General features: G+C 37.1%; 1 long non-coding RNA gene across 1 annotated transcript in view; it reads left to right on the top strand.

Moving 5' to 3' along the window:
• Positions 1 to 8,540, top strand: part of LOC142832315 (uncharacterized) — a 29,717-nt gene extending 21,177 nt beyond the window's left edge. The window contains exon 3 of the long non-coding RNA XR_012907222.1: positions 8,528 to 8,540. This is a non-coding gene — a long non-coding RNA (uncharacterized LOC142832315). The remainder of the gene's footprint in view (positions 1 to 8,527) is intronic.
• The last annotated feature ends 810 nt before the right edge of the window (positions 8,541 to 9,350 follow it).

Below are 9,350 nucleotides of genomic sequence, written 5' to 3'. Positions count from 1 at the left end.
GGGGGAATATAGGCATTGTTTTATAGGCTACTTCCTGCTGATGGGGACACCAATAATCTTACAGGGACCTTAAGAACAATTAGGATTATGGTCAAGTACTGACTGGATTATGTGAGCCTGGATCATCTCAGCCAGCAGTTTTGAGGCTGTTCTGGATGTAGAACTCAGAAAAAACTGCAACAGAGGTGCTCTGAAACATTGGATCATCTGGGCCATCTGTTTCCATTGAAGATTTTTCAGGGAATCCTTCTTGATAAAACTGTCCCCTCCCCCAGAATGAATCCACAGCTTCTCATTTTCTGTGGAAACAAAAGCAAAACCTCTTCTCCAAAGTAACGTATCTTTTGACTTAAATTTTGAAGTCAAAGCATTTTCAATATATATATATATGTTGGATTAATCTAGCAGCATTTATAATCAAATGTCTTTTAGCAACTGTTGCTCTTTCCTCAGGAGTCAAACAATTCAAAGACAACATAATAATATACAGTATTTAGACTCCTGTGTACTTTATATCTTTACATGTCTTTTTTATTCTATTTCTTTTATTTTTATTTTTAATTTTCATTTTTTGGAGACAAAAGGAAAATTATCTTTGTATCTGTGTATCTTTGGCTGTCCTGGATCTCACTCTGTAGACCAGGCTGCCCTTGAACTCACAGAGATCTGCCTGCCTCTGCCCTCCCAAGTGCTTGGATTAAAGGCATATGCCACGACACCGTGCAACTACTCTCATTTTTTCTTTTGTAATTGATTTTTATTGAGTTATACATTTTTATTTTCTCCCTCCCTTCTTCTCCCCTCTCCTTCAATCCTCTCCCATGGTCCCCATGGTCCCAATTTACTCAGGAGCTCTTGTCTTTGTCTACTTCCCATGTAGATTAGATCCATGTATGTCTTAGATCCATGAATGTCTTTCTTCAGGTCAAACTTTCTCTTTTTTCCTTTCTTTCTCAATTGTACACATATTTTTAAACACACTGTAAACCATATAGAGTTTTTTTTCCAAATCTGTCTTTATTGTATATCTCTTTTTTTCTCACTACACAAGTTTTTAATTTGCTAAGTGATATGGCTAGGACGAAAGCTGCATCTTTGGTAGCTGGATCAGCCTACTCCTTGGCTTTCTGAGAGTCCAGCTTCATGGCAGAGGTACTGGTGGGAGCCATGTTTTTTTTCTCACACTCTGTGGAGTTTTTAGGTACATGCCACCACCAAGAAGCATACCAGTGGTCCTGTTAAAAGAGCTGCAGGGTTTTTGCTGCTAACACTGAGTCAGGAAGCCTCTCTTAGAAGAGCCACTTTTCTGCTTGCCTCTAGCAAATAGAGCCCACCTGAGACAATGCTGCTACCAAGAAATCATGTTTTAGACTTTTTTTAACCATGGCAAATAATAATTTGTAACCACTCCTCCTAAACAATGATAAACATTTATAATCTATTGAATAACAAAGCCCTCATACCTCAACTTTTGGGAGTTTGGGAGTAGTTTTCTAGATGACTTTATGTTAGTTGGGGTCCTGGTAATATTTGGGGAATCTTGAGAAAACCGGGATAATGATAAAGTCCCAGTTGTAGTAGTCCATGTGGTTGGATCATCTTTACCAGGTGCCTTGAAGATGTTTTGGCTGTAGAGCTCAGGGGAAACTGAAACAGAGGGGTTCTGAGATGGTGAGTCATCCGAGCTATCGGCTCACATCAGAGATTTTTCAGGGGGGGGTCTTACTTGATCAATCCTAATTTTTCTTAAACTGGAATGAATTCACACACAATCTTTTATTTCCTATGGAAAGAAATGCATAACCTCTTCCCCAAATGCAACATATCTTTTGACTTAAATTTTGAAGTAAAAATATTGTTAAAATATATGGGTTAACTTAATCCAGCTGTTTCCATAATCCAATGTCTCTTGGTATCCAAAAAATTTAAAGACAACACAATAGCATATAGAGTCCAGACTTTGTGTATTATCCATCATTTTGTGGCTTATTGTGTTTTTATGGCTCTATTTTTTAAAGGCCTTTACTGTTTTACTGTTAAATTATTTTTTATATACTCTTTTATTGTCTCTCCCAATGTAATTTTTGAATACACTGTAACCTGTTTACAGTTTTTTTTCCTATTTTAATATGTCCTTACTGTGTATCTGTAACTTTTTTTGTCTGCATGAGAAGAACCTCAAATCTGTTGTGCAGTAAGCTGATGCTTTCAGCTCAAGTATAAGGCAACGACCAAGAAACACCTCTCTGTACTGTGGCCCATGTGAGACATTGCAGAAATCTGCCATGCTACTTAGCTTATGGTGGTTGGTGTCTGATTCCATCTCATGGGCAATTGTTTAGAGATGTGTCTATGTACCATATGGCTATCATGAGAGCCTAGAAAACTCACTGCAGCTTCATTTCTTTGTATTTAGAACCTTTCTAAAGCCTTCTTGGGTCTTATGTGGATCCACACCAAATGGTGGGTGCCTTATGTAGGCAGTTCTTTTTGTCCCACAGCCTCTTTCAAATAATCACTCAGAGGCTTATATTAATTACAAAGGTCAGCCAATATCTCAGGCTTATTATTCACTAGTCTTTACAACTTAAATTAACCTATATTCTTAATCTATGCATTGCCACGTGACTTGTGACTTGTTACTTCATCTTATGTACATCTGGCTTATTTGGCAGGTCACTTTTGTCTCCCTTGACATTCCTGACTCTACCCTTCCTCCTTCTATCATTCTCTGTTTGGCAGGCTGTCTCACCCAATCTCTTTTTGTCTTGCTATCTGCCCATTAGTTTTTTATTAACAATAAGCATAAGTCACAGCAATAATCCAATAAATTCCTTGACTCACCTTGCCACACTTGAGTGAAATTACTAATTTGGGTTTTCATCAATGCCTTTTCTGATCTTAATAGACATTTGTTTTCATGTCTCTAGGGAAAAAAAGTCATCTATGTAAATGTAGTCCAAAAAGGGACAAATACAGATAAAATCAAATATTATTCTAGTAGAGTGGTTTGTGTGACTGTTGCTGTAGGTGATGTAAATGCTACTTAGATTCAGCTGCTGGCCTATAAAGAACTTTATAATGTAAGGAGGGTATCACAACAGTTAAAGGGGAGAAACGGGTCACTAGACTCAGATATGACAGGGAAAGTAGAAAAAAGGGAGAGCGAGGCAGAAATATTGGCTTGTGCTTTCTTAGAGTCAGTAGAAAACAGAAAATTTCATCCCTTCTACATTAATAGGTCATTGATATTCCCATGGTTTCATGTTTGCATATGCAGGCAATTCTAGGAGAGCCTGCTTCACCATAGACTTTACTTCCTGGTATTCTGATTCTTATAATCATGGTGTTTACTCTTTCATCATATTCCTTGAACTGTATTTACAGGAACTGTGATGTAAACATATTTATTGGCGCAGGAATTTCTGAACCTTTTATTTGTATTATGCAAAATTGCGCTTTTCTGCGGTGGTTCTCTATTGTAAAGTGTGGCAGTCATATTGTGGTGGTTTGAATATGAATGACCCTCATAGGGTCATATACTTGAATACTTGGTTCCCAAGAACTTGGCACTATTAGGGGTGTGAGTTTTTGAAGTAGCTGTGGCCTTGGAAGAAGTGTGTTCCTGGGAGTGGGTTTTGGGATTTTAAATGCTAAAACCAGGTCCAGTGTCTCTTTTTCTCTTCCTGCTTCATGCAGATCTGAATGTGGAACTCTCAGCTACCTCTCTAGAACCATGTCTGCCTGCATGCCACCATGCTTTCTGCCATAATGACAATGATCTAAACCTCTGTACTACTGTAAGACAACCCTAATTTAACCCTTTAATAAGAGTTGCCATGATCATAGTGTTTCTTCACAGCAACATTGACTAAAACACAAACATACATATGGGTATAAGGATAAGGTTTAGAATGTATTAAGGAATTGTGTTTGCTTAGCAAAGTGGAAATAGTAGATTTTTCCCCCTAAGGTCAATAACGTCACTAGCCCCAGGAAACTGGGTAGGTTTTCAGTACCAGTCATAATTTCCTTCCAGCACACTATTCCTTTGTTCTGGCTAATCTTATGTGAACCGGACACACAACGCAGAGTTATTTGAAAGGAGGGAAACTCAACTGAGAAAATGTCTCCATAAGATCCAGGTGTAAGGCATTTTCTTAATTAGTGATTGATGGGGCTGGAGAGATGGCCAGAGGTTAAGAGCATTGCCTGCTCTTCCAAAGGCCCTGAGTTCAATTCCCAGCAACCACATGGTGGCACACAACCATCTGTAATGGGGTCTGGTGCCCTCTTCTGGCCTGCAGGCATACAGACAGAATATTGTATACATACATACAAATAAATAAATAAATAAATAAATAAATAAATAAATAAATAAATAAATTAGTGATTGATGGGGGAGAGGCCAGCACACTGTGGATCATGCCATTCTTGGGCTGGTGGTCCTGGGTTCTATAAGAAAGCAGACTGGAAGCACAAGGAACAAGCCAGCAGGCAGCACTTTCCTGTAGCCTCTGCATCCATTTGTGTTTCCAGGTTCTTGCCATATTTGAGTTCTAGTTCTGACTTCCTTCAGTGATGAACGGTGGTATGAAGATGTAAGCTGAATAAATCCTTTCCTTCCCAACTTGATTTTGGTCATGGTGCTTTATCCCAGCAATAGAAAACCCAACGAAGACATCCTTATTTCAAATGGTTGGTCAGGGTAGTCCAAGTGACTCTCCCCAAACATAGGCTACTGATGCATCCCTTGGTTGCCTCTTAAGGGTGTAGGGTGGGACCCCATTTCTAAAGACATTGCACACTAAGGACACAGAACTCAGAGGATTCTACCTGGATTTGACCGGTAAGTCTCTCCCTGCAGACTGACTTCAACGGTTTCAGAAAATACTATGAGATCTGCTAAGAGAGGAAGTATTTAAGCAATCTTCCCTAGCTGAATGTGTCTGTGTCCTGTGGGTCATCTAAGAAGCATTCATTGGAGAGCATTTCCATAGGACTATTGTGTTAAAGGGATGGAATACTGTTTTGATCTTTCATATTTGAGTTTTTGCATTGTGATGTGGGCATGTAGTCTTTTCTCATCTGTTTTCTATCTGATGAAATATTCTAGCCTGCTTCATTCAGTGTGGGCTCTTCTAAGAATTGCACTTCTGGAGTTAGGCCTTGGAGTTTGGTATGGCATTGAAGTTTAAGATTCTGTTGAGGTTTCCAGACAAAGCCTGCACTGCTTGTCAGGAGCTATGTCTAGAAGCGTGGAGATGGTTTGGGTGGGATTCTGGTGGCACTCTCTACGGAAAGCCAGTGGAGAAGCTACATGGCTGGAATTAGGGGTGGGAATCTGCTAATGGCACAGAAAAGCTTGCTTTTAGTGACACTAACCTGGGAAAGTCTGTATGAGAGCTGTGTGGTCATTGCTAGGTCTCAAAATACAGAAATGACATTGGTGAGCATGTGCAATTCAACCAATAGCTAGTGTAGAAGCTTGCAACCAGTTCATATATTCTTTTAAATTTTAACTTATTTTTATATGTGTGGGTATTTGGCCTGCATGTATGACTGTGTACCACTTGTGTGCCTGGTGTGTGGGGAGGCCAGAAGAGGGCATTGGAGCCTCTGGGAAGCTCCATAAAGGAAAACATAGGTCCTGGATGCACAGTCAGTGCTTTTGTCTGCCAAGCTATCTTTCTATCTCCTTACTTTACATTTTATTTAATGAAAAGATACAATTTAAAGAATTGACTCAGATCAGAAATTTTGCTCCGCTGGTGAAGGCACTTGTTACCAAAATCCCAGTGGCCTGAATTCAATTTTATTTAAACACATGGCGAAAAGAGAGAACCAGTTCTCTCAAGTTGTCCTGTGACCTCTGTAGATACACCCTGGTATGTATCAGTCGAACTGAAACCCACTGCTTAGGAATATTGCTGGAATGTGAGTGCTTCTGGCAAATTTTGTTTTTCTTCTCTGGTTCACTTTAAGGACAAAGCAATCAAGAAGTTAAAGTCTAACCTCTATGTTTTCTTGTAAATCAATACTTTTAGTTTTTGATCATGTGCACACTTGGGTACCATAGAACTCAGATGACTCGAAGGTTATAAAAGTTTATTTGTGATCTCCTTTCTCTTTTTTTATCCACAACCACCTTGCTTACACTCTCCTTTACTTAGAAATATAAAGATGATGCAATGCAGTTGTGTCAAAATTATTTATCCGTTCATTTAAATTGTACTTAAAATTTTGATACTATAAAACCAACATAGCATAAAATTTAGAAACTCAAAAGTTAAAGTTCAATGTTGTACAGTAAATTTATTTATAGAATTATTAAATTGTTACATTTCATTTGTTAAAGTTTTATCATTCAAAAAATCTTTTAAAAATGTTTCTGTAACAAAATACTTGCAGCATACTATAACATATGGAAAAATGCTATAGTTTGATTCTGGTAGCTGGAAAGCCCAGACAGCCTGGGGTTAATCCCTAGTGACAGCGATTTGTCTATATATTAAAATGACAGAAAAATAAGACATAAAATGTATATGTGCAAAAGAGGCCAAGTATGTTCACTACTTCATAACAATTTATTATTATAGGAATGACTCTAATCCTAACTGATGTAGATACTCCCAGGAGAAATTTATACTCATTTGTCAAAAATCTCTACTGCTTCTCAACCTTTTTACAATGACCAAAGTTTATCATGTGGATAAGTCATATTCAAATTGCAGCACTCCACACTGAAAATATTGTTTGGGTGATAGAGACACTAATTGTCATGGTCATAAATAAATTTGCTGTGGTGTGTTTTGTAACAGACCCCTGGATCTTAGCAGAATTGATGCCATAGTGGAAGAATGGAACACATTCAGGCTTTGGAACTCAGCACATAGGCAGCAACACTTGAGAAACAAAGACAAGAATCAAGAACTGAGACCTAATCTACCAAAGCCCATAGTTCCAGGAATGTCCCTAAATGTACTAACAATGCTTTTTAGCTTCTGCAGCTACACTTCTGACTGTTTTTGCTAACTGAGGTGTGTCAATCCAAGATGTGGTTTTGGGCTTCGAAGCTAAACCTGAGAAAGGCTTGGGACTTTCTCCAGCCAGTGAATAAAAGCTTACTATTGGCTTGAACCCATGTCTAAGTAGTCTTCTCTAGTGGATATGCCACAACATTTCCACAGACACTGGGCATATGTTCTTTTGACTAGACTTATTTGGGGACACTAAGAAAACATTCTACTCAGACTTACCATTTGCAATGTTATTGTTTGCTACTAATATGTATAAATATATGTATGTATTTTTGAAGTTTTTATTTATTTATTTATTTATATGTTTGTATGCACATGTGTGCACAAGTATGAGTATTCTCATGGAAGCCAGAAGAAGGTGCCAGGTCTGCAAAGCAGGAGTTACAGGTAATTTTAAGCTGGCCAATTTTTAAGTACTTAGAATCGAACTCTGGTCCTCCGCAAGAGAAACAAGAGCCCTCACAATGTATTTTCAAAAGGAAAGGGGTAATTTAGTTACTTTAAGTTTATTTATTATTATACTTTTACAAAATTATTTCAGGTTATCTGGGATTCATTTCATTGAGTATAATTTTTTCTTTGATCGTGAGTTATGTAAGAAGTAGTTGAAATTAAAATTACAGTATATTTCTATCTCTTACCTTCTGTATTCCTTTATATATTGTCTAAGTTTGTAAAAGTTTCCCAGTCTTGCCACCTAAATCTCTCTTTGATGAGAAGAAGTAAAGAAAAAAATCTGAATTTCAGTTTATGTTGTTTGAATTCAGAAATTTAGTAAAAGAATTTGATTTGTAATCCAGAAGTATGCATTCTGATTTACCTGTTTTAGTGTAATATTCACTGTTCTTATGTAATGCTGTATGTATGACACCTTTTGCTCTGATATTAGTTTAATCTCCCTAAAGAATGCACTGTCTATAACTGGCACAGAAAGATACGTCTCTTTGCTTTTATAGGGAACATTCAACAACAATGGATGGTGTCTATTAGCAATTCACAGGTGGAGATTTGGTCTTGGTTTAACCACTTCTCAAAGTTTTTGGTTAAATGTGTTTGAAATTGAGAAATTTTTCAATTTTGATTTCAATCGTCCAATTCCAAACCTTGACCTTTTAAAAGCCAGATATTATCTACAAACAAAATGGTCCTTATATTGCCTAATTTCCTCTCCCTGTTATGCCATTCTCCTTTTCCTGACATAATTACTTTACAAGGAGACAACATTTATTTTGGCCATCATGGGGAAAATGTATGGCACAGCAAGCTCCTCACCTCATTCTAGGAACAAATGGCATAACATTCTTGCTCTAGGCCTCGCCACCTAAATGTTTACTGCAATGATCTGGAGATGAAACCCTCAATGTGTAGTTTTGTGGAATAATCAAAATTGAACCTAGGTCTGGGGCTGTAATTTGATTAATAAAACACTTGCCTATCTTAAATAAAAACTTAAGTTTATATCCAAGCACCATATACTTCATGTTCAGGTAATGGTCCTTGAAAGGTGATGGCTTGAAGACCTAGAATTCAACATGATCTTCAGCTGCACAATGAATCTGAGACCATAGTAAGATCTTGCCTCAAAGAGAAAGTCCTAAACAAAATAAGAAGAAATCAACCAGCTCCTCTGTAAGAAGCAACAAGGTGAGGCAAAAGTTTCATTGAACCCATGTAAATTTGCATAATACTCTTTTTATTAATTCACTCTTTTATTTACATTATACATTATTTTATCCCTGCAAAAACATTACTGATTCTTTAGTACATGAAATGTGGACTTTCTAACACTTTTTAATCATTGGTTTAAATTTTTTTAAAAAATTGACTAAAAACTTAGAAAACACATCTTGCAATTTTAGCTTATTTTTATTGATTTGTTCATGGCAAAATATTTATATGAGAATGTATGTTTCATGCAACAGCAAAAAAGAAGTTACAAAGAAAAAGCCAGGAAAGTTTCCAAATGATGATCATGTAGACTATATATTATATAGAATGTTTTTCTTTTACTGAAAATAGGTTCCTTTTTTATTGACTATATACTGAATATATTTTTTCCTCATTTTATTCCAACCAGTTCCTCACCACCTCCCCTCTGGATCCACCATCTTTTGCCTCTCCTTGGAAAAGAACTGTCTTCTAAGAAATAGCAACCATATAAGACAAAATAAAATGAAACAAAGCAAAAACAATCACATCCATATTGAACATGGTATACCAACAGGTGGAAAAGAGGCGCCAAGAGGAGGCATAAGAATCAGAGACCCACTTGTTCCCACACTCAGGAGTCCTATAAAAATATTAAATTGA

This window comes from Microtus pennsylvanicus, chromosome 12, assembly GCF_037038515.1.
Source record: "Microtus pennsylvanicus isolate mMicPen1 chromosome 12, mMicPen1.hap1, whole genome shotgun sequence".
Taxonomy (NCBI): domain Eukaryota; kingdom Metazoa; phylum Chordata; class Mammalia; order Rodentia; family Cricetidae; genus Microtus; species Microtus pennsylvanicus.
Note: the sequence above shows the minus strand (reverse complement) of the source record. Positions and strands in the feature narration are given on the sequence as shown.